Genomic DNA, 26,938 nt, shown 5'->3' on the forward strand with positions numbered 1-26,938 from the left:
ATGGGCCCCATATATGATGCTCCAGTGTATGATGTTCCCATACATAATGCTCCAAACATCCCCCCAAAAAATGAAATACTCACCTCTAGTCGCTGGCCGCTGCTCTGCTCCAGACTCTTCAGCGTTGGCGTCTTCTGACTAACTGCACTGCGGCTGTTCAGGCAGAGGGTGCACAGTACTGACTTCATTGCGCCCTCTGACCTGAACTTCACAGTCAGGAGATGCAGAAGATGCTGCAGCGGTGGAGCGAGGAGAGGTGAGTATCGCAAGTGCCGTGGCCCTGAGCAAGCAGGGGACCCACTCACGGGCACTGGTGCAGACACCAGGCCCCCATAGCATGCTGGTGTCCCCAACAGTGAGTGGAACCCCCTACTTGCTCAGGGCCCCGGCACTTGCCTGGGTGCACCGGGTGCTGATGCTGGCCTGGCCTCCAGCTAGGGCCATGGTCCCTTAAGCTGGTATCCTGTAGAGTGTCAAATCTATATTCCTCTTGATGGAGCCATGGTGCCTTGGCTGTTGTTCTGTAGAGTCTCTCAGCAGAAGGATAAAGAACCCTTTCTATACCCATATCTGTCCTTCAGACATCATCCACAGGTCAGGGGGAAGGAGGGATGATGCCAACTATCATTGTTTGAGCATTTAGTCAATCTGCATAGTTTGTCCTTCACTGTTTGCAAGTCAAAAAGCTACATGGACGTATGCAATGGGTAATCAACATATTAACAAACATCGATTGCTCACTGATCCTGAGTCCCTGTGCTCCGAGGATAGTAACACAATAATCAATTCAAGGGTCAACGTTTAGGCTAAAATGAACAATAGCATATGTCCCTGGCCCTACTAAATATACATCTGGCATAATTAAGAATAAATGCTGTGTAGTCACATTCCTCTCCCATCTTAATTAGCCAGATGTGATAGGATTCCAATCATCCTTCTCCTGGTCCTCGGCTTGACCTGGGTAACTCCACACGTAATCAAAGAGAACCAAACTCCTATCCATTGCATCCACATATGGCGTTCTCCACATACCTTGGTTCTTGGAAGCTGATGAAGGCGAACTGTGTGGCACAGCCTCCCCATGATTCTTCAGCTCGATGGTACGATTCTGCCCGTAACAATAGAAAAACTCCTCCTTCTCTCGCTTGAGGCTCCGGGTCCCAATGCGACCAACAACTTCTGGATTCAGCTGCTTGTGACTGGGTATTTGATTCCAGACAACCACTGGATCCTAGATTTGGCAAGCAGTTTAATTCCTCTGGGTCCACTTCAGTGGTGCTTTCATCATCCTCCACGACATTCTGTGCAGCCCAACGGACCAATTCTTGTGTCAAATCAAACAGAATGTCGGTGGCACGGTATTCGATCCGTCGAAACAGGCACACCTCCTGTAGTCGCCGTTTCTTGTTGCTGCTGAATATGTCCTCTGGTCTTCTTCCCAAGGCTGAGCTGGTGGGGTTGAACATAGTGGAATCCTAAACCTGCTGTGTGTGTGTGCCTCCCCTATGTTCTGCTGGGTCTCTCTAAATGCCTCCCTGGTTGTGGTGCCCTTGGACTGTGTCTACGAACACCAGCCCTCTGCAGCTTCCTTGGATCAGCCGGGCTAAGTTGTACTCCATCGCTGCCACCAAGTGTGGAGGCATGAGGGTCAGTGGATACGCTCGTCTGCTGGCTCGGCTGTCTTCAGAAAGCCTGCATGGGTTAGGGCTCATTCCACTGAACTGCCACCGAAAGGCAATAACAAATAAAACAGTCCCAGCAAATACACAAGATGATGCAAATTACAGAGTCTCACCCATCCGCTGGCTCGCCGGGATTAGAGCAGCTGCGACTTCAAGGCTTCCAGGGCCAACTACCCCACCAGTAACAGACCGCCCTGGGCCTACTAAATATATGTCTGGCATAATTAAGAATAAATGCTGAGTAATCACAGTCATCTTTTAAGCTATGAAACCAGGGTCGTACTGGCCCACCGGTGAACCGGAGGCATAGTGTATAGAGGTGGCACTATCTAGCACTGTTTATAGAGGTAGCTACAGTTTGTGGTACTTATAGAGATAGTGGTGTCTGACAATCCTTAAAGACATAGCTATGGCTGGCACTGCTTATGAAGAAAACTATATCTAGCACTGCTTATAGAGCTAGCTATTTCTGGCACTGCTTATAGAGGTAGCTACACACATGGTCAAAATTGTTGGTGCCCCTCGTTTAATGACAGAAAAACCCACAATGGTCACAGAAATAACTTGAATCCGACAAAAGTAATAACAATTAAAAAATCTATGAAAATGAACAAATGAAGGTCAGACATTGCTTTTCAACGATGCTTCCATAGAATTTAAAAAATAAATAAAACTCATGAAATCGGACTGGACAGAAATGATGGTTCCCTTAAGTTAATATTTTGTTGCACAACTTTTTGAGGCAATCGCTGCAATCAAACGATTCCTGTAACTGTCAATGAGACTTCTGCGCCTCTCGACAAATATTTTGGCCCACTCCTCAAGAGCAAACTGCTCCAGTTGTCTCGTGTCTGAAGGTTGCCTTTTCCAGACGGCATGTTTCAGCTCTTTCCAAAGATGCTCAACAGGATTTAGGTCAGGGCTCACAGAAGGCCACTTCAGAATAGTTCAATGTTTCCTCTCAGCCATTCTTAGGTTTTTTTAAGCTGTGTGTTTTGGGTCATTATCCTGCTGCAAGACCCATGACCTGTGACTGAGACCAAGCTTTGTGACACTAGGCAGCACATTTCTCTCTAGAATCCCTTGATAGTCTTGAGATTTCATTGTACCCTGCACAGATTCTAGACACCTGTGCCAGATGTAGCAAAGCAGCCCCAGAACATAACAGAGCCTCCTCCATGTTTCACAGTAGGGACAGTGTTCTTTTCTTGATATGCTTCATTTTTACATCTGTGAACATAGAGCTGATGTGTCTTGCCAAAAAGTTCCATTTTTGTCTCATCTGTCGATAGGACCTTCTCCCAGAAGCTTTGTGGCTTGTCAACATGTATTTTGGCAAACTTTAGTCTGTTTTTTTTTATATTTTTTCAACAATGATGTCCTCCTTGGTCGTCTTCCATGAAGTCCACTTTGGGTATAAATTTAGGGAAAAAAAGTGGTCCTGTTCTCTGCTGTTAAATCACTGAAGTCCAGACTTATTAATAATTGTGGTTTTTACTCAACACGTTTCAAAGTTTCACAGAACTCCATCAGGAATTACCACAAGAATGGTATGTGGTATTTCCTGATGAAGGAGTTCTGTGAAACTCGGAAACGTGTTGAATAAAAACCACAATTATTAATACGTCTGGACATCAGTGATTCAGCAGCGCAGAACAGGACCACGTTTTTTCACTAATTTTATACCTAACGGCCGGTCCTTTTTGGACCCATGGATCTGTTGCAGTGAAACTTCTCAATGCTTGATCTCAGCTATGTTAGATGAGTGCAGTCCTTTGTATTAACCATTTATCTCCCAGATAAGACCCTATTTTTGCAACTATTTCCTTCAACAGTTTTCATGAAGTCCACTTTGGCTCATACAGCGATGGATGGTGCGATCTGACACTGATGTTCCTTGAGCTTGACGTTCACCTTTAATCTGTTTAGAAGTTTTTCTAAGCTCTTTTGTTACCATTCGTATTATCCATCATGACACTTTACTACATCAGAGTGATCTTTCCAGTTTTTCTTTTATGGGGGTTGAAAGAATTATGAAACTTAATCGAGTGGGGAACTGGCAAAAAGAACTCATGTTGTGGGAACCCTTCTCGATTCTCCATTTGGACACCAAATAGCCAAATGGCATGAACCATAAAAACAATCTCTAACATTTATTGAAATTAATAGTCATACTTTTCAATACTAAATGAAAATAAAGTTATCAAACTAAAGTATATGAATTAGTTTTGTTTTATTTCATCTTGCATTCCCTGAACACCTGCTTCTGCTTAAAGCCGACAACTCAGCACATCCAATTGCACATCAGTCCATACATCACGTCACTCTCAATTCAATTACGATCACACTTGTGGGTTTCTTTCTCTCTACATATACAGTATATATGACCATATTTTCATTACTATGTATCCTATGACGAAGGGCACTGATGTGCCAGAAACGCATCAAGTTTTGTTTTTAATCATGTTTTTCACTTAATCATTTTTTCAATTTTATTAACTGGAACTTTGTGGTGAGCTTCATCCTCCCCTTCTGTTCTACGTTGCCGCAATCACCAGCTGGACTAGCACTTTCCAGAAAAATGTCCAATCAGGACTTCACATTGCACGGTGTGGTAAGCTGCTTTTTTCCTTCTATATAATTGGGTTATGGAGGGAGAACTGCAAATGATGAAGTGGGGAGGGGGACTGAAAACTATGAAGTGGGGGAGGGGGACTGAAAACTATGAAGTGGGGGAGGGGGACTGAAAATGATGAAGTGGGGGAGGGACTGGAAATAATGAAGTGGGGGAGGGGACTGCAAAAGATGAAGTGGGGAGGGGGGCTGCAAATGATGAAGTGGGGAGGGGGACTGAAAATTATGAAGTGGCGGGAGGGGACTGCAAATGATGAATGGAGACTGCACATGTTGAAGTGTGGGGGACTGCAAATGATGAAGTGGGGGAGGGAGAGTGCAAATAATGAAGTGGGGGAGGGGGACTGCAAATGATGAAGGGGAGGGGTCTGCACATGATGAAGAGGGGGATAGGGGCTGCAAATTATGAAGTGGGGGAGGGGACTGCAAATGATGAAGTGGGGAGGGGACTGCAAATGATGAAGTGAGGGAGGGGACTGCAAATGATGAAATGGGGAGGGGGACTGCAAATGATGAAGTGGGGGAAGGGGGCTGCAAATGATGAAGTGGGGAGGGGGACTGCAAATAATGAAGTGGGGGAGGGGAGCTGCAAATGATGAAGTGGGGAGGGGGATGGAAAATAATGAAGTGGGGGAGGGGGGCTGAAAATGATGAAGTGGGGGAGGGAGACTGCAAATAATGAAGTGGGGAGGGGACTGCAAATGATGAATTGGGGGAGTGAACTGCAAATTATGAAATGGGGAGGGGGGCTGCACATGATGAAGTGAGAGGGAGGGGGACTGCAAATGATGAAATTATTGAGGGGAGGGGGCTGCAAATGATGAAGTGAGAGGGAGGGGGACTGCAAATGATGAAGTGGGGGAGGAGGACTGCAAATGATGAAGTGATTGAGGGGAGGGGGGTTGTACATGATGAAGTGATTGAGGGGAGGGGGACTACACATGATGAGGTGCGAGAGGGAGTACAAATGAAGTGGGGAGACTGCAAATGATGAAGTGGGGGAAGGGGGATGGCACATGATGAAGTGAGAGGGAGGGGGACTGCACATGATGTAATGAGGGGGAGGGGACAGCAAATGATGACATGGGCGGAGGGGGACTGCACATTATGAAGTGGGGAGAGGGACTGCAAATAATGTAGTGGGGGAGAGGAGGGCTGCAAATGATGAAGTGACGGGGTGACTGTAAATGATGAAGTGAAAAGGGGGGCGAAGAGACAACCATCATCGCAATGGAGGGGCCGATGTAGCATGATTAATACACGAGCATCAAATCTACTAACGAATAAGGGTCATGGATATCAGTGTCTCTTGCTGCATAAGGCATCTAGACAAAGGAAAAACGATCTCTTTTGATACCCCTGTAAACTGGAAATATCAGCTTGATCGAGTGTGTCTGCAAATGATGAACTGAGGATGGGGGTGGGACAGCAAATAATGATGAATTTTGAGGATGGGAAAGAAAATGATATATTGAGATAGGGTTATGGGGGACAGTCAATGATGTATTGTTTTGGGGGAGAGCAGTTGATAACACTGGTCAACAGCATTTTTGGTGCCAAAGATATTTCATCGAATTTAGGGTATTTTTGGGGTGCTGATTCTGAATATGTCATCAGTTTTGCCAGATTGGCTCAAGTTTTTGAGATTTTTGGTATCTTATTTATAGCACTTGTTGGTAAATGCGACGCATCATCTCATTAATTTCTTTGGATTAGTACTTGAACTGAGCAGTTCTCAATATAGTTTTGTGTTAATTAGTGTTCTAAAAGTTTGTTCATAGCTTGATTTTTGCACTAACTTTATGTTGTTGTCTGTTTTCCAGTGAAAAGCATGAACTCATCAAGAAGAAGTTGTCTTAACGATCCAGACTCATTCTGTTACATTTGTGGTGAATACACACTGCCAAAACATAGAAGAAACATAACAGACTTCGTAAAAAAAGTGTATTTTGCCTATTTTGGGGTTATGCTTGGGGACCAAGACAAGTTTTGGGCACCACACATAGTGTGCAAAGCATGTATCGAATTATTACGAAAATGGAGCAAAGGACAAAGAAAAAGCTTCAAATTTGGTGTTCCAATGGTGTGGAGAGAGCCAAAAAATCATCATGATGACTGTTATTTCTGTGCAGTGCAAGTGCAAGGATTCAATAAGCATAAGAAACGAAAATGGGAGTAACATGGAATCTGCAAGAAGGCCTGTCCCTCATTGTGAAGATGTGCCTGTACCTGTGTTTACCAGAAATAACAGTCATCATGATGATTTTTTGGCTCTCTCCACACCATTGGAACACCAAATTTGAAGCTTTTTCTTTGTCCTTTGCTCCATTTTCGTAATCATTCGATACATGCTTTGCACACTATGTGTGGTGCCCAAAACTTGTCTTGGTCCCCAAGCATAACCCCAAAATAGGCAAAATACACTTTTTTTACGAAGTCTGTTATGTTTCTTCTATGTTTTGGCAGTGTGTATTCACCACAAATGTAACAGAATGAGTCTGGATCGTTAAGACAACTTCTTCTTGATGAGTTCATGCTTTTCACTGGAAAACAGACAACAACATAAAGTTAGTGCAAAAATCAAGCTATGAACAAACTTTTAGAACACTAATTAACACAAAACTATATTGAGAACTGCTCAGTTCAAGTACTAATCCAAAGAAATTAATGAGATGATGCGTCGCATTTACCAACAAGTGCTATAAATAAGATACCAAAAATCTCAAAAACTTGAGCAAATCTGGCAAAACTGATGACATATTCAGAATCAGCACCCCAAAAATACCCCAAATTCATTAAAATATTTTGGACACCAGAAAAAAAAAATTTTTTTGTTGACCTGTGTAATGAATAGAGGGTAGGAGATAGAGAAGACATGACAATTAATTGTGGTGGAAGGGAAATGTAAATATAAGGGAATTGGAGGAGCAGAAGGTACACAGTGGGGGCGCTGAGGATGCAGTGAGTGGTGTTGAATTGGGGGAAAGTACAGGTGCTAATTAAATTATAGAGTTATTAGGTGGGGAAAGTGGCAATGTATAGTTAGTGGGGGCAAGGTGGTGGATTATAAATTATATTTGTGTGTTGCGTAATAACCAATTATATATTAATGCATGTCTGTACTCAGCTGTGTAGTGTAGAAGAAAGCAAAAAAGTGGGAAATGTGCTCTGGATAACTGTGTGTTATTTTATGTAGAGGCAAATCCTGGCTGAAGGACGTGACAGCAATCTCCTTTGTATGAAGGAGAAAAGAAAGATGAAGGACTTCAACTAGAGATGTCACTGGTAAGTCAGTGTGATACCTGTACACTTACATTATATATATACTAGCTGTACTACCCGGCTTCGCCCGGGTTAATGACTGCTGTTAGCAAAATAGAATGTGTTAACAAAAATTTATTCTGCACACAAAAACCACAAAACAAATAGATAGAAATGTAATTATTAAAAGGCAAAAACTAAGCAAATAGAAGAATTTCACAACATATATTAGCTTTGTTATACTGAGAATGTCTTTGTTGCCTATATTAACCAATCAGAGCTCAGGTTAATTAACTGTAGCAAAATAGAAGCTGAGCTGTGATTGGTTGCTATTGGCAGCCTGATAAATCCCCAGCCAACAGTAAGCCCTCCCCCCTGGCAGTATATATTAGCTCACACATACACATAATAGACAGGTCATGTGACTGACAGCTGCCGGATTTCCTATATGGTACATTTGTTGCTCTTGTAGTTTGTCTGCTTATTAATCAGATTTTTATTTTTGAAGGATAATACCAGACTTGTGTGTGTTTTAGGGCGAGTTTCGTGTGTCAAGTTGTGTGTGTTGAGTTGCGTGTGGCGACATGCATGTAGCGACTTTTGTGAGATGAGTTTTGTGTGGTGACATGCATGTAGCAACTTTTTGTGTGTCGAGTTGCATGTGACAGGTTAGTGTAGCAAGTTGTGTGCAGCAAGTTTTGCGCATGGTGAGTTTTGCGTGTGGCGAGTTTTATGTGTGGTGCGTTTTGAGTATGTGCAAGTTTTGTGTGAGGCAACTTTTGCATGTGTTGCAACTTTTGTACATGTGGCAATTTTTCTGTGTGTGCAAGTTTTGCATGAGGTGAGTTTTCCATGAGGTGAGTTTTGCACGTGTGGCGAGTTTTGCATGTGGAGAGTTTTGCGCGTGGCGAGTTTTGAGTGGTGACTTTTGTGTTTCGACTTTTATGTGGCGAGGTTGGTGTGTGTGTGGTGAAATGTGTGCTGAGGGTGGTGTATGTGTTCAAGCACGTGGTAGTGTGTGGCGCATTTTGTGTTTGTGTTCATATCCCCGTGTGTGGTGAGTATCCCATGTCGGGGCCCCACCTTAGCAACTGTACGGTATATACTCTTTGGCGCCATCGCTCTCATTCTTTAAGTCCCCATTGTTCACATCTGGCAGCTGTCAATTTGCCTCCAACACTTTTCCCTTCACTTTTTCCCCATTATGTAGATAGGGGCAAAATTGTTTGGTGAATTGGAACGCGCGGGGTTAATATTTCACCTCACAACATAGCCTATGACGCTCTCGGGGTCCAGACATGTGACTGTGCAAAATTTTGTGGCTGTAGCTGCGACGGTGCAGATGCCAATCCCGGACATACACACATACATACATACACACATTCAGCTTTATATATTAGATATACCTGTATGTAATCTCCTGTATATAGTATATACCTGTGTGTCATCTCACCTATATATAGTATATATCTGTGTGTCATCTCCTCCTGTATATAGTATATACCTGTATGTCATCTCCTCCTATACATAGCATATACCTGTATGTCATCTCCTCCTGTATATACTATATATCTGTAGGTAATCTGCTCCTGTATATAGTATATACCTGTGTGTCATCTCCTCCTGTATATATTATATACCTGTATGTCATCTCCTCCTGTATGTAGTATGTACCTGTATGTCATCTTCTCCTCTATATAGTATATACCTGTGTGTCATCTCTCCTGTATATAGTATATATCTGTGTGTCATCTCCTCCTGTATATAGTATATACCTGTATGTAATCTCCTGTATATAGTATATACCTGTGTGTCATCTCACCTATATATAGTATATATCTGTGTGTCATCTCCTCCTGTATATAATATATACCTGTATGTCATCTCCTATACATAGCATATACCTGTATGTCATCTCCTCCTGTATATACTATATACCTGTAGGTAATCTGCTCCTGTATATAGTATATACCTGTGTGTCATCTCCTCCTGTATGTAGTATGTACCTGTATGTCATCTCCTCCTGTATGCAGTATGTACCTGTATGTCATCTCCTCCTCTATATAGTATATACCTGTGTGTCATCTCTCCTGTATATAGTATATATCTGTGTGTCATCTCCTCCTGTATACAGTATATACCTGTGTGTCATCTCCCCTGTATATAGCATATACCTGTATGTCATCTCCTCCTGTATATACTATATACCTGTAGGTAATCTGCTCCTGTATATAGTATATACCTGTGTGTCATCTCCTCCTGTATATAGTATATACCTGTATGTCATCTCCTCCTGTATGTAGTATGTACCTGTATGTCATCTCTCCTGTAAATAGTATATACCTGTGTGTCATCTCCTCCAGTATATAGTATATACCTGTGTGTCATCTCCTCCTGTATATACTATATACCTGTATGTCATCTCTCCTGTATATAGTATATGCCTGTGTGTCATCTCCCCGTATATAGTATATACCTGTGTGTCATCTCTCCTGTATATAGTATATATCTGTGTGTCATCTCCTCCTGTATATAGTATATACCTGTGTGTCATCTCCTCCTGTATATAGTATATACCTGTATGTCATCTCCTCCTGTATATAGTATATACCTGTGTGTCATCTCCCCTGTATATAGTATATACCTGTGTGTCATCTCCCCTGTAAATAGTATATACCTGTGTGTCATCTCCTCCTGTATATAGTATATATCTGTATGTCATCTCCTCCTGTGTTAGACCTCGTTCACACGTTATTTGGTCAGTATTTTTACCTCAGTATTTGTAAGCTAAATTGGCAGCCTGATAAATCCCCAGCCTACAGTAAGCCCTCCCCCCTGGCAGTATATATTAGCTCACACATACACATAATAGACAGGTCATGTGACTGACAGCTGCCGGATTCCTATATGGTACATTTGTTGCTCTTGTAGTTTTTCAGCTTATTAATCAGATTTTTATTTTTGAAGGATAATACCAGACTTGTGTGTGTTTTAGGGCGAGTTTCGTGTGTCAAGTTGTGTGTGTTGAGTTGCGTGTGGTGACATGCATGTAGCGACTTTTGTGAGATGAGTTTTGTGTGGCGACATGCGTGTAGCAACTTTTTGTGTGTCGAGTTGCATGTGACAGGTTAGTGTAGCAAGTTGTGTGCAGGAAGTTTTGCGCATGGCGAGTTTTGCACGTGGCGAGTTTTATGTGTGGTGCGTTTTGAGTATGTGCAAGTTTTGTGTGAGGCAACTTTTGCATGTGTTGCAACTTTTGTGCATGTGGCAATTTTTCTGCGTGTGCAAGTTTTGCGTGTGGCGAGTTTTCCATGAGGTGAGTTTTGCACGTGTGGCGAGTTTTGAGCGGCGACTTTTGTGTTTCAACTTTTATGTGGCGAGGTTGGTGTATGTGTGGTGAAATGTGCGCTGAGGGTGGTATATGTGTTCGAGCACGTGGTAGTGTGTGGCGCATTTTGTGTGTGTGTTCATATCCCCGTGGTGGTGTGGTGATTATCCCATGTTGGGGCCCCACCTTAGCAACTGTACAGTATATACTCTTTGGCGCCATCACTGTCATTCTTTAAGTCCCCATTGTTCACATCTGGCAGCTGTTAATTTGCCTCCAACACTTTTCCTTTCATTTTTTCCCCATTATGTAGATAGGGGCAAAATTGTTTGGTGAATTGGAAAGCGCGGGGTTAAAATTTCACCTCACAACATAGCCTATGACGCTCTCAGGGTCCAGACGTGTGACTGTGCAAAATTTTGTGCCTGTAGCTGCGACGCCTCCAACACTTTTCCTTTCACTTTTTCCCCATTATGTAGATAGGGGCAAAATTGTTTGGTGAATTCGAAAGCGCGGGGTTAAAATTTCACCTCACAACATAGCCTATGACGCTCTCGGGGTCCAGATGTGTGACTGTGCAAAATTTTGTGGCTGTAGCTGCGACGGTGCAGATGCCAATCCCGGACATACACACATACATTCATACACACATTCAGCTTTATATATTAGATATACAGAGCTCCTGTGTATAATGTCACCAGTGATCACTGTATTACCTGTACACTAACACTATAACTATACAGAGTTCCTCTGCATAATGTCACTGGTGATCCCTGTATTACCTGAACAGTGACAATATATATATAGAGGTCCTGTGTATAATGTCACTGGTGATCACTATATTACCTGTACACTGACAGTATATACAGAGCTCCTGTGTATAATGTTACTGGTGATCCCTGTATTACCTGTACACTGACAATATATATATAGAGGTCCTGTGTATAATGTCACTAGTGAGTGACTGTATTACCTGTACACTATACACTATATACAGAGCTCCTGTGTATAATGTCACTGGTGATCACTGTATTATCTGTACATTGACACTATATACAGATCTGTGTATAATGTCACCGGTGATCCCTATATTACTTGTACACTATAAACTCTATACAGAGCTCCTATGTATAATGTCACTGGTGATCACTGTATTATCTGTACTCTGTACACTATATACAGAGCTCCTCTGCATAATGTCACTTGTGATCACTGTATTACCTGTACACTATATATAGAGCTTCTGTGTACAATGTCAATGGTGATCACTATTACCTGTACACTGACACAATATACAGAACTTCTGTGTATAATGTCACTGGTAATTACTGTATTGCCTGTACACTGACACTATATACAGAGCTCCTGTGTATAATGTCACTGGTGATCACTGTATTACCGGTACACTGACACTATATACAGAGCTGCTGTGTATAATGGCACTGGTAATTACTGTATTGCCTGTACACTGACACTATATACAGAGCTCCTGTGTATAATGTCACTGGTGATCACTGTATTACCGGTACACTGACACTATATACAGAGCTCCTGTGTATAATGGCACTTAGTGTTGTATTTTTTTTTATTAATGATCAGTATTGTAGTATTCAGTCCCTATGAGGTGGTAATATGTGGTCTGGTCATGGTGTTGTGGTATTTGTTCCTTATACATGGTATTATTTGGTCACTATGTGGTGGTAATATGTGGTCTGGTCATGGTGTGATGGTATTTGTCCCTTGTATGTGGCTTTATTGGTCATTTTAAAAAATGCATGTGACTTATTCCCTTAAAGAAAAATAAATAAAACTATACCTAAGAAGAGTATTGGATATTTTAAGAAATGTTTAATAGGATAGAGTAGAGTAGAGTGCAGCCAAAAGAGTCTACCTTGTCATGGTGGCAGCAAAAAAAATATTTTGGCCATGACAAAATCTGCTGGCTATGTATGTGATCTGGTGTTCAATGGGAACTGTAAATGTGTGATTGGTGAGGATGTGGTGCAGAAGTGGAGGTTTTCAATGAGAATTGGAGGTGGGGTGGAGCCTGGGCAGAGTCTCAAGGGGGCCCGAAAAATGTGCCCGTATGGGGCCCTGAAATTACTAATGGCAGCTTTGAATACTGCCATAGAGTGCGCACATAATACTGCCATAGAGTGCTCACATAATACCGCCATAGAGTGCTCCCATAATACCGCCATAGAGTTCTCCCATAATACTGCCAGAGTGCTCACATAATACTGCCATAGAGTGCTCACATAATACCGCCATAGAGTGCGCACATAATACCTCCATAGAGTTCTCCCATAATACCTCCATACAGTGCCCAAATGGCTCAATACATAAAGTAATAATAATAGATCTACACAAGGTTATAGGTGATCGTGGTCACAGCAGTGTGCCATTAATGCCTGGCAGCGGTATATTGCAGCTTTAATCATCCTATTATACAATGTATACCTAATGGAGTATAATAAGTTATCGCGCTGTTATAATAATGACATAAAACCACTGAAACGTGCATTCGGCAGCCTGTGTGTGCGCAGTGATGTGCACGGTCGTGTAGTGACCGCTGATGTCGCCATGATACTATCTGGAGTCAGTGAATTTGTCGCCTCTGGGAACGTTTCCGTATTTGCAGATCGGCTATCAGCTCATTTATAATGTTACCGCATCATGTGTAATAATGTCACCGTTATTGATTTACTAACATTTCCTCCTGAGTGTAAGAAACCAGCCGAGCGCGGAAAATAACAGGACGTCATAATAAAACCCGCAGCACTAATCCACTGGATGTGATCACAGGGGGAAATAGGGGAGCGTGCCTTTAAGAAGCAGGAGTGTATGGAGGGTGGGATTGGGCAGCTGCCTAAGGACACAGTGTCTAAGGGCCACCAAGGAAAACATTCTTCTCGATCATCAGGTCTAAGGATCAAGTCAGTGCTGTATCAATAATGCTTTTAATACCCCAAGACCACCAGAAACATTGCCGCTAATCCTGTAACTGCCCAAGACACCCGAAATCTTCACCAGTCACCAAGGAATTTGCAATGAACAATTTCAGGAACTTTACATTAACCCCTTCACAGCCCTTACTATGATTTTATCATGAACGCCTTCACCATTAACCTCTTCACCATGTTCTCTATTAATTCATTCTCTGCCCCTGGACTAGAGAGAGAGAGAGAGATAGATAGATAGATAGATAGATAGATAGATAGATAGATAGATAGATAGATAGATAGATAGATAGATAGATAATATATAATAGATAGATAGATAGATAGATAGATAATAGATAGATGATAGATAGATAGATAGATAGATAGATAGATAGATAGATAGATAATAGATAGATAGATAGATAGATAGATAGATAGATGGATAGAGATAGAAAGATAAATAGATAATATAAAATAGATAATAGATAGATAGATAGATAGATAGATAGATAGATAAATTGATGATAGATAATATATAGATGATAGATAGATAGATAGATACATAGATAAATAGATAATATAAAATAGATATAGATAGATATAGATAGATAAATAGATAGATGATAGATAATAGATAGATGATAGATATGGACAAGTTACCTGCAGTCCTATGTAACTTTAGGGACCCAGTTTAGAGGTCACATGTCATACATTATAGGACAATACTTACACAATGAGGAGTATTATTGTGATACATTTTGCTCGTCTCCTTCTCTCTCAGTAATTTTTTATGTTGCTTTAAGTACGGCCATGTCGTGTCTCCCCCTTTGATGCGGCCTCCGGTGGTGAGCCCGCATCAAAGTCGCGACATGTTGGCTGTTTTGTACAGCTGACATGTGCGCGCAATAGCGGGGGGTGAAATCGCGATTCACCCGCCTCTATTAACCTGTTAAATGCTGCTATCAAACACTGACAGCAGCATTTAACTACCGCTTCCGGCCACACGGCCAGAAATGAGCGCATCGCCGACCCCTGTCACATGATCAGGGGTCGGCGATGCGTCAGAATGGTAACCATAGAGGTCCTTGAGACCTCTGTGGTTACTGATGCCGGCCTGCTGTGAGCGCCCCCCTGTGGTCGGTGCACATAGCAATGTATTCATCTACATAGGGGCGATCTGATCATCACCTCTATGTAGCAGAGCTGATCAGGCTATACCAGCTTCTAGTCTCCCATGGAGGCTATAGAAGCATGGCACAAGTTTAAAAAAAAGGTTTTTAAAAATATGAAAAAAATAAAAAAAATATATAAGTTTAAATCACCCCCCTTTCGCCCCATCCAAAATAAAACAATAAAAAAAAAATCAAACCTACACATATTTGGTATCGCCGTGTTCAGAATCGCCCGATCTATCAATAAAAAAAAGGATTAACCTGATCGCTAAACAACATAGCGAGAAAAAAATTAAAAAACGCCAGAATTATGTTTTTTTGGTCACTGCGACATTGCATTAAAAGGCAATAACGGGTGATCAAAAGAACATATCTGCACAAAATTGATATCATTAAAAACGCCAGCTCAACACGCAAAAAAATAAGCCCTCAACCGACCCCAGATCATGAAAATTGGAGACGCTACGGGTATCGGAAAATGACACTTTTTTTTTTTTTTAGGAAAGTTTTGAATTTTTTTTCACCACTTAGATAAAAACTAACCTAGACATGTTTGGTGTCTATGAACTCGTAATGACCTGGAGAATCATAATGGCAGCTTAGTTTTAGCATTTAGTGAACCTAGCAAAAAAGCCAAACAAAAAACACACATGGGATTGCACTTTTTTGCAATTTCACCACACTTGGAATTTTTTTCCTGTTTTGTAGTACAAGACATGGTAAAACCAATGATGTCTTTCAAAAGTACAACTCGTCCCGCAAAAAATAAGCCCTCACATGGCCAAATTGATGGAAAAATATAAAAGTTATGGCTCTGGGAAGGAGGGGAGCAAAAAATGAAAACGCAAAAACGAAACAGGAGCGCGGCATGAAGGGGTTAACTTTTGATACAAAATTTCTTCTATAATTATATTAGAAGTAACAAGAACCAGAGGAAAAGAAACATCTACTCACCGGAGTCACCGTGTGTCCGGCACTCAGCGCCGCAGTAGTGGCTGCACCTTGAGCCCAGCAGGTGTAATGTGGAAAAAGGAAATGTCAGGAATAAATCTGTCACTGGCCCTCTCCGCCTCCACACCAGCCTGACACTGTTCTCAATACAATAATCAGCGCCAGAGAGGCCGAACTTACAGACCAGGAACAGGTGAGTTACCTTATACAGTTGTGCTCAGAAGTTTACACACCCCAGCAGAATTTTTGCTCTATTGGCCTTTTTTCAGAGAATATAAATGATAACACCAAACCTTTTCCTGCACTCATGGTTAGTGGTTGGGTGAAGCCATTTATTGTCAGACTACTGTGTTTTCTCTTATTAAATCATAATGACAACACAAAACATCCAAATGACCCTGATCTAAAGTTCACATCCCCTGGTGATTTTGGCCTGATAACATGCACAGAAGTTGACACAAATGGGTGTGAATGGCTACTAAAGGGAACATCCTCACCTGTGACCTGTTTGCTTGTAATTAGTGTGCGCATAAAAGCTGAGTGAGTTTCTGGGATCCAGACAGACTCTGGCATCTTTCATCCAGCCACTGACATTTCTGGATTGTGAGTCATGCGGAAAGCAAAACAATTGTCAACGGATCTACGGGAAAAGGTAGTTGAACTGTATAAAACAGGAAAGGGATACAAAAATATATCCAAGGAATTGATAACGCCAGTCAGCAGCGTTCACACTATAATTAACAAGTGGAAAATCAGGGGCTCTGTAACAACAAAACCACGGTCAGGTAGACCAACAAAAATGTCGTCCACAACTGCCAGGTAAATTGTTCTGGGTGCAAAGAAAAACCCACAAATAACATCAGCTGAAATACTGGACTCTCTGAAAACTAGCGGTGTGGCTGTTTCAAGATGCACAATAAGGAGGCACTTGAAGAAAAATGGGCTGCATGGTCGAGTCGCCAGAAAAAAACAATTACTGCGCAAATGCCACAAAGTATCTCACCTACAATATGCAAAACAGCACAGAGACAAGCCTCAAAACATCTGGAACAAGGTAATTTGGAGTGATGAGACCAAAATTGAACTTTTTGGCCACAACCATAAGCGTTACATTTGGAGAGAGGTCAACAAGGTCTATGATGAAAGGAACACCATTCCTACTGTAAAGCATGGAGGTGGATCGCTGATCTTTTGGGGATGTGTGAGCTATAAAGGCACAGGAAACTTGGTCAAAGTTGAAGGAAAGATGAAAGCAGCACGTTATCAGCAAACACTGGAGGAAAATGTGCACTCATCAGCCCGGAAGCTGCGCATGGGACGTACTTGGACGTTCCAACATGACAACGATCCAAAGCACAAGGCCAAGTCGACCTGTCATTGGCTACAGCAGAACAAAGTGAAGGTTCTGGAGTGGCCATCTCAGTCTCCTGACCTCTATATCATTGAGCCACTCTGGGGAGATCTCAAGCGCCCAGTTCATGCTAGACAGCCCAGGAATTTACAGGAACTGGAGGCTTTATGCCAAGAAGAGTGAGCAGCTTTACTATGTGAGAAAATAAAGAAACTCGTTCATAACTACCACAAAAGACTTCAAGCTGTCATTGATGTTAGAGGGGGCAATACACGGTATTAAGAAATGGGGTATGTGAACTTTTGATCAGGGTCATTTGGATGTTTTGGGTTGTCATTATGATTTATAAAGAGAAAACACAGTAGTCTGATAATAAATGGCTTCACCCAACCACTAACAATGAGTGGAGGAAAAGTTTTGGTGTTATCATTCATATTCTCCGAAAAAAAGCCAAGAATGCAAAAATTCATCCGTGATATGTAAACTTTTGAGCACAACTGTATTAGAGCTAAGGAAGATATTGTAAATTATACATAGTGACAACAGCTATATTACATTTTACCTGCAGTCCTATGTAACACCACAGATAGCACAGTGATAACACTGAGAGTACAGATAATGTAGTAGATGTCACCTGCAGTCCTATGTAACACCACAGATAACAGTGATAACTCTCTGAGTACAGATAATGTAGTAGATGTCACCTGCAGTCCTATGTAACACCACAGACAACACAGTGATAACTCTGAGTACAGATAATGTAGTGATGTCACCTGCAGTCCTATGTAACACCACAGACAACACAGTGATAACTCTCTGAGTACAGATAATGTAGTGATGTCACCTGCAGTCCTATGTAACACCACAGATAACAGTGATAACTGTTATGGACCTGGTGGTTAGGAGCACCCGGAATGACCTGATGGTTAAACTAGAAATCTGGGACAAGCTCTGGGGAAGTGGGAGCTCTACTGACCGCAAACCCTAATCCTATCACACACACTAGATATAGCCGTGGAGCGTTCCTAACTCTCCCTAGACGCCTCTTCACAGCCTAAGAGCTAACTACCCCTAAAGATAGAAATAAAAGCCTCACCTTGCCTCAGAGAAATTCCCCAAAGGAAAAGGCAGCCCCCCACATATATTGACGGTGAGTTAAGAGGAAAGTTACAAACACAGGAATGAAACAGGTTTTAGCAAAGGAGGCCCAATCTTACTAAATAGTCAGAGGATAGGAAAGGGAACTAAGCGGTCAGTACAAAAATCTACAAAAACCACGCAGAGTGTGCAAAAAGATCTCCACACCGACTCCACAAGTACCATTCATGACCACAAAATACAAAAATAGGGAAAAAGGAAAAAATGGGAAGAAAATAAGTCAGCTCACCAATCCCTCAACAGTGCAATGATGTCCACGCACGGAGCCGCCTTGGTCAAGGGCGTAGTCCAGAGCCAGCAATGAAAAAGAAAAAAAAAGAAAAAAAAAAATCTCCAGCATGGATCTTCTAAAAGTCAATTTATTAGAAACACTTTAAAATGCAAACATTTGCAAAAAGGAGAGATGGGGGTCCCAGGTGGTCAACGCCGACGCGTTTTGACCATCAGGTCTTAGTCATGGCATGGATATGGAACCACATATTAACATTTTATACAACACAGAACACTAAAACAGCAAGTGCTTAGATTAAAACTCAGGTGGGCAATCAGAACATTCATTATATTAACCCCCTGTGAACCGCAAAAGAGAAAGACATATCCATGAAAAAAGAACCACATCGGTGTATCAATAAATTACATTAGCCGGAATAATAGAACCATTTCACAGTGTGTACAATATTAAATATCACCTTCTTATGAAGGGGGGGGGGAAGAAAAAAAAAAAAAAAAAAAAACGCATGGAAAAACAAAAAAACACACACACAAAAAAATAAAAATATATACAGGTCCTTCTCAAAAAATTAGCATATAGTGTTAAATTTCATTATTTACCATAATGTAATGATTACAATTAAACTTTCATATATTATAGATTCATTATCCACCAACTGAAATTTGTCAGGTCTTTTATTGTTTTAATACTGATGATTTTGGCATACAACTCCTGATAACCCAAAAAACCTGTCTCAATAAATTAGCATATTTCACCCGTCCAATCAAATAAAAGTGTTTTTTAATAACAAACAAAAAAAACATCAAATAATAATGTTCAGTTATGCACTCAATACTTGGTCGGGAATCCTTTGGCAGAAATGACTGCTTCAATGCGGCGTGGCATGGAGGCAATCAGCCTGTGACACTGCTGAGATGTTATGGAGGCCCAGGATGCTTCAATAGCGGCCTTAAGCTCATCCAGAGTGTTGGGTCTTGCGTCTCTCAACTTTCTCTTCACAATATCCCACAGATTCTCTATGGGGTTCAGGTCAGGAGAGTTGGCAGGCCAATTGAGCACAGTAATACCATGGTCAGTAAACCATTTACCAGTGGTTTTGGCACTGTGAGCAGGTGCCAGGTCGTGCTGAAAAATGAAATCTTCATCTCCATAAAGCATTTCAGCCGATGGAAGCATGAAGTGCTCCAAAATCTCCTGATAGCTAGCTGCATTGACCCTGCCCTTGATGAAACACAGTGGACCAACACCAGCAGCTGACATGGCACCCCACACCATCACTGACTGTGGGTACTTGACACTGGACTTCAGGCATTTTGGCATTTCCTTCTCCCCAGTCTTCCTCCAGACTCTGGCACCTTGATTTCCGAATGACATGCAAAATTTGCTTTCATCAGAAAAAAGTACTTGGGACCACTTAGCAACAGTCCAGTGCTGCTTCTCTGTAGCCCATTCCAGTCCAGTGCGGCACCTGTAGCCCATTTCCTGCACACGCCTGTGCACGGTGGCTCTGGATGTTTCCACACCAGACTCAGTCCACTGCTTCCTCAGGTTCCCCAAGGTCTGGAATCGGTCCTTCTCCACAATCTTCCTCAGGGTCCAGTCACCTCTTCTCGTTGTACAGCGTTTTCTGCCACATTGTTTCCTTCCAACAGACTTACCATTGAGGTGCCTTGATACAGCACTCTGGGAACAGCCTATTTGTTGAGAAATTTCTTTCTGGGTCTTACCCTCTTGCTTGAGGGTGTCAATGATGGCCTTCTTGACATCTGTCAGGTCGCTAGTCTTACCCATGATGGGGATTTTGAGTAATGAACCAGGCAGGGAGTTTTTAAAAGCCTCAGGTATCTTTTGCATGTGTTTAGAGTTAATTAGTTGATTCAGAAGATTAGGGTAATAGGTCGTTTAGAGAACCTTTTCTTGATATGCTAATTTATTGAGACAGGTTTTTTGGGTTATCAGGAGTTGTAGGCCAAAATCATCAGTATTAAAACAATAAAAGACCTGACAAATTTCAGTTGGTGGATAATGAATCTATAATATATGAAAGTTTAATTGTAATCATTACATTATGGTAAATAATGAAATTTAACACTATATGCTAATTTTTTGAGAAGGACCTGTATATATTTATATTAAAGACATGAGATTATTACATTAATCTAACTGCAAAATGAGGTCAAGACGTTTGTTCAGCCCTAAGGGCACCCTTGACTGTAGAGAAAATATCCAAAAGGATTCACGATTTAATATCTTACGTCTATGATCACCACCTCTAGGGGGTTTATGCACTTTTTCAATAGCAGTCACTTTAATCATGCTGGTGTTACCTGCATGGATTGTTTTGCAGTGGTGAGAGACTGCAGAAATGTTATGTGATGTATTATTAAGTGCAGATTCTGAGATATGCTTACAAAACCTTCTTTTTAAAGGGCCCACTGTGCAGCCCACATATTGCAGTTTACATAAATCGCATTCTATCAAATAAATGACACCTTCTGAGTTGCAATTCATGTGCGTTCTAATTGGATAAGTAATGCCTGTCACACTAGAGGTGAAACTAGTAGTTTTTCTTACGAAATTACACGTTTTACACGGGTGGTGACCACATTTAAAAAAACCCTTATATGTTAGCCAGGCACTATTTCCTGCAGTCAATTTACTATTGAGATAGAGACTAGGAGATAGGATGTCACGTAAGGAAGGTGCTTTTTTGGCAAGATATCGTATGTGAGTACGATCTAAAATATGTGCTAGCTTCACATCATTGTATAAAATAGGAACATACTTTTTCACAATTTGAATTATTTCTGCATACTGCGGACTATAAACTGTGGAAAAATGTATCGTACTCAGAGAGTGAGAGGCAGACTCTGCGTGTTTAATCTCATTAAACCTTTTTCTTTTAATTTTTTTAATTTTATTATTATTCTCGTTGGGGTTCATAGAAAGAGACCCTGGATCCTCATTATCACTCCATAATAAAGACTTCCTATCAATGTCTTTTGTCACTGATTTTGCTCTGTGTAGCATCCAATTAGGATAACCGCGATCTTTAAGTCTGAAAACTGCAGACTCAGTTTCCTGTGTGAATTGTGCAGCTGAACTACAATTTCTTTTGAGCCTGATCAATTCACCCACTGGTATATTCTTAATGACATGTTTTGGGTGACAAGAGTGTGCCTCCAAAATGGAGTTGCTGTCAGTAGATTTTCTATAAGGGGAAACAGCAGCTAAGTTAGTATTTTCATTTACTGATAAGGAAATATCCAAATAGTTAATAGAAATCTTAGAGATATTAGAAGTAAAGGAGAGATTAAAATCATTATTATTCATGTATTTTATGAAGTCCGTAATCAGCATATCATCCCCCTTCCAAATTATAATCAAATCGTCGATATAGCGACCAAAAAATACAATGTTATTAGAAAAAGGATTATTCTCATTGAAAATATATTTTTCTTCCCAAACCGCAACTGTAAAATTGCCAAAAAAGCACCTTCCTTACGTGACATCCTATCTCCTAGTCTCTATCTCAATAGTAAATTGACTGCAGGAAATAGTGCCTGGTTAACATATAAGGGTTTTTTTAAATGTGGTCACCACCCGTGTAAAACGTGTAATTTCGTAAGAAAAACTACTAGTTTCACCTCTAGTGTGACAGGCATTACTTATCCAATTAGAACGCACATGAATTGCAACTCAGAAGGTGTCATTTATTTGATAGAATGCGATTTATGTAAACTGCAATATGTGGGCTGCACAGTGGGCCCTTTAAAAAGAAGGTTTTGTAAGCATATCTCAGAATCTGCACTTAATAATACATCACATAACATTTCTGCAGTCTCTCACCACTGCAAAACAATCCATGCAGGTAACACCAGCATGATTAAAGTGACTGCTATTAAAAAAGTGCATAAACCCCCTAGAGGTGGTGATCATAGACGTAAGATATTAAATCGTGAATCCTTTTGGATATTTTCTCTACAGTCAAGGGTGCCCTTAGGGCTGAACAAACGTCTTGACCTCATTTTGCAGTTAGATTAATGTAATAATCTCATGTCTTTAATATAAATATATATATATATATATATATATATATATATATATATTTTGTGTGTTTTTTTGTTTTTCCATGCGTTTTTTTTTTTTTTCTTCCCCCCCCCCCTCATAAGAAGGTGATATTTAATATTGTACACACTGTGAAATGGTTCTATTATTCCGGCTAATGTAATTTTTTGATACACCGATGTGGTTCTTTTTTTCATGGATATGTCTTTCTCTTTTGCGGTTCACAGGGGGTTAATATAATGAATGTTCTGATTGCCCACCTGAGTTTTAATCTAAGCACTTGCTGTTTTAGTGTTCTGTGTTGTATAAAATGTTAATATGTGGTTCCATTTTCATGCCATGACTAAGACCTGATGGTCGAAACGCGTCGGCGTTGACCACCTGGGACCCCCATCTCTCCTTTTTGCAAATGCTTGCATTTTAAAGTGTTTCTAATAAATTGACTTTTAGAAGATCCATGCTGGAGATTTTTTCTTTTTTTTTTTTCTTTTTCATTCATGACCACAGGAGGGAGCCCGAAAACGGAATTCACAACAGTACCCCCCCCCCCCTTGAGGAGGGGTCACCGAACCCTCACCAGAGCCCCCAGGCCGATCAGGACGAGCAAAATGAAAGGCACGAACCAAATCGGCAGCATGGACATCGGAGACAACAACCCAGGAATTATCCTCCTGACCATAGCCCTTCCATTTAACCAGGTACTGAAGCTTCCGTCTCGAAATACGAGAATCCAAAATCTTCTCCACCACATACTCCAACTCCCTCTCGACCAACACCGGAGCAGGAGGATCAACGGAAGGAACCATAGGCGCCACATATCTCCGCAACAATGACCTATGGAACACATTATGGATGGCAAAAGAAGCTGGAAGGACCAAACGAAATGACACAGGATTGAGAATTTCAGAAATCTTATAAGGACCAATGAAACGAGGCTTAAACTTAGGAGAAGAAACCTTCATAGGAACAAAACGAGAAGATAACCAAACCAAATCCCCAACACGAAGTCGGGGACCAACACAGTGACGGCGGTTAGCGAAACGTTGAGCCTTCTCCTGGGACAACGTCAAATTGTCCACTACGTGAGTCCAAATCTGCTGCAACCTGTCCACCACAGAATCCACACCAGGACAGTCAGAAGGCTCAACCTGCCCTGAAGAAAAACGAGGATGAAAACCAGAATTACAGAAAAAAGGCGAAACCAGAGTAGCCGAACTAGCCCGATTATTAAGGGCGAACTCAGCCAATGGCAAGAAGGTCACCCAATCATCCTGATCAGCAAAAACAAAGCATCTCAGATAGGTTTCCAAGGTCTGATTGGTTCGTTCGGTTTGGCCATTTGTCTGAGGATGGAAAGCCGAAGAAAAAGACAAATCAATGCCCATCTTAGCACAAAAGGACCGCCAAAACTTAGAAACAAACTGGGAACCTCTGTCCGACACAATGTTCTCTGGAATGCCATGCAAACGAACCACATGCTGAAAAAATCAGAGGAGGAAGGTAATTTAGGCAAGGGTACCAAATGGACCATCTTAGAAAAGCGATCACAAACCATCCAGATGACAGACATCCTTTGAGAGACAGGAAGATCAGAAATAAAATCCATGGAAATATGCGTCCAGGGCCTCTTCGGGACCGGCAAAGGCAAAAGTAACCCACTGGCACGAGAACAGCAAGGTTTGGCCCGAGCACAAGTCCCACAGGACTGCACAAAAGAACGCACATCCCGTGACAAGGAAGGCCACCAAAAGGACCTAGCCACCAAATCTCTGGTACCAAAAATCCCAGGATGACCAGCCAACACCGAACAATGAACCTCAGAAATAACTCTACTAGTCCATCTATCAGGGACAAACAGTTTCTCCGCTGGACAGCGGTCAGGTCTATCAGCCTGAACCTCCTGCAGCACTCGCCGGAAATCAGGGGAGATGGCAGACAGAATTACCCCCTCTTTGAGAATACCAGCCGGCTCAGGGACTCCCGGAGAATCAGGCACAAAACTCCTAGAAAGGGCATCAGCCTTCACATTCTTAGAACCCGGAAGGTATGAGACCACAAAATCGAAACGGGAGAAAAACAGCGACCATCGAGCCTGTCTAGGATTCAACCGCTTGGCAGACTTGAGATAAGTCAAATTCTTGTGATCCGTCAAGACCACCACGCGATGTTTGGCTCCCTCATGCCAATGTCGCCTGTCATGATCTCAATGGCAAGAGATCATAGCATCAGCATATATAGGAACTAGCTCTTGGAAGATGGAAACTGAGCTGACCATGAACTAAACCTAACGCACAACTAGCAGTGGCCGGGTAGCATGCCTACGTTGATTCTAGATGCCCAGCACCAGCCGGAGGACTAAATAAAGCTAGCAGAGGAAAATATTAGTCCTAGCTCACCTCTAGAGAAATACCCCGAAAGGAGACAGAGGCCCCCCACATGTATTGGCGGTGAATCAAGATGAAATAACAAACGTAGTATGAAAATAGGTTTAGCAAATTTGAGGTCCACTTACTACATAGCAGAAGACAGAAAGGACACTTTCATGGTCAGCTGAAAACCCTATCAAAACACCATCCAGAAATTACTTTAAAACTCTGGCATTAACTCATAACACCAGAGTGGCAATTCCTGTTCACAAGAGCTTTCCAGACACAGTAACGAAACTACAGCTGTGAACTGGAACAAAAATGCAAAAACAAACATGGACAAGAGTCCAACTTATCTAGTAGTTGTCTAGGAGCAGGAACAAGCACAGAGAGGCTTCTGATAACATTGTTGACCGGCAAGCAACTAACAGAGCAGCAAGGTTATATAGCGACTCCCACATCTTGATGGGAACAAGTGAACAGAGAAGATGAAGACACCAGTTCAATTCCACCAGTAGCCACCGGGGGAGCCCAGAATCCAAATTCACAACAGTACCCCCCCCCTCAAGGAGGGGGCACCGAACCCTCACCAGAACCACCAGGGCGATCAGGATGGGCCCTATGAAAGGCACGAACCAGATCAGAGGCATGAACATCAGATGCATTCACCCAAGAATTATCCTCCTGGCCGTATCCCTTCAACTTGACCAGATACTGGAGTCTCCGTCTGGAAACACGAGAGTCTAAGATTTTCTCCACAACGTACTCCAACTCACCCTCAACCAACACCGGAGCAGGAGGCTCAACGGAAGGCACAACCGGTACCTCATACCTGCGCAATAATGACCGATGAAAAACGTTATGAATAGAAAAGGATGCAGGGAGGTCCAAACGGAAGGAAACAGGGTTAAGAATCTCCAATATCTTATATGGGCCGATGAACCGAGGCTTAAACTTAGGAGAAGAGACCCTCATAGGGACAAAACGAGAAGACAACCACACCAAATCCCCAACACAAAGCCGAGGACCAACACGACGGTGGCGGTTGGCAAAAAGCTGAGTCTTCTCCTGGGACAACCTCAAATTGTCCACCACCTGCCCCCAGATCTGATGCAATCTCTCCACCACAGCATCCACTCCAGGACAATCCGAAGATTCCACCTGACCAGAGGAAAATCGAGGATGAAACCCCGAATTACAGAAAAACGGGGACACCAAAGTGGCAGAGCTGGCCCGATTATTGAGAGCAAACTCCGCCAATGGCAAAAAAGCAACCCAATCATCCTGGTCAGCAGACACAAAACACCTCAGATATGTCTCCAGGGTCTGATTAATCCGCTCGGTCTGGCCATTCGTCTGAGGATGGAAAGCGGACGAAAAAGATAAATCTATGCCCATCCTAGCACAGAATGCCCGCCAAAATCTAGACACGAATTGGGTCCCTCTGTCAGAAACGATATTCTCAGGAATACCATGCAAACGAACAACATTTTGAAAAAACAGAGGAACCAACTCGGAAGAAGAAGGCAACTTGGGCAGAGGAACCAAATGGACCATCTTAGAGAAACGGTCACACACCACCCAGATGACAGACATCTTCTGAGAAACAGGCAGATCTGAAATAAAATCCATCGAGATGTGCGTCCAAGGCCTCTTAGGAATAGGCAAGGGCAACAACAATCCACTAGCCCGAGAACAACAAGGCTTGGCCCGAGCACAAACGTCACAAGACTGCACAAATCCTCGCACATCTCGTGACAGGGAAGGCCACCAGAAGGACCTTGCCACCAAAT

At 42.1% G+C, this 26,938-nt stretch overlaps 1 protein-coding gene and 1 long non-coding RNA gene across 3 annotated transcripts in view; one reads left to right on the top strand and one right to left on the bottom strand.

The window, feature by feature from the left end:
* Positions 1-16,038, bottom strand: part of LOC143817439 (olfactory receptor 52E8-like) — a 42,795-nt gene extending 26,757 nt beyond the window's left edge. Inside the window, exon 1 of one of the 2 annotated variants that reach the window (XM_077298846.1) lies at positions 15,974-16,038. The gene's annotated coding sequence lies outside the window, so the exon portion shown is untranslated. The remainder of the gene's footprint in view (positions 1-15,973) is intronic. The other variant, XM_077298845.1, reaches the window with a different exon arrangement.
* The window catches only part of LOC143817440 (uncharacterized), an 80,966-nt gene continuing 58,275 nt past the window's right edge, over positions 4,248-26,938 (top strand). Inside the window, exons 1-2 of the long non-coding RNA XR_013224148.1 lie at positions 4,248-4,296; positions 7,513-7,601. This is a non-coding gene — a long non-coding RNA (uncharacterized LOC143817440). The remainder of the gene's footprint in view (positions 4,297-7,512; positions 7,602-26,938) is intronic.

The sequence above is a fragment of the Ranitomeya variabilis genome, chromosome 3 (genome assembly GCF_051348905.1).
Source record: "Ranitomeya variabilis isolate aRanVar5 chromosome 3, aRanVar5.hap1, whole genome shotgun sequence".
Lineage (NCBI taxonomy): Eukaryota > Metazoa > Chordata > Amphibia > Anura > Dendrobatidae > Ranitomeya > Ranitomeya variabilis.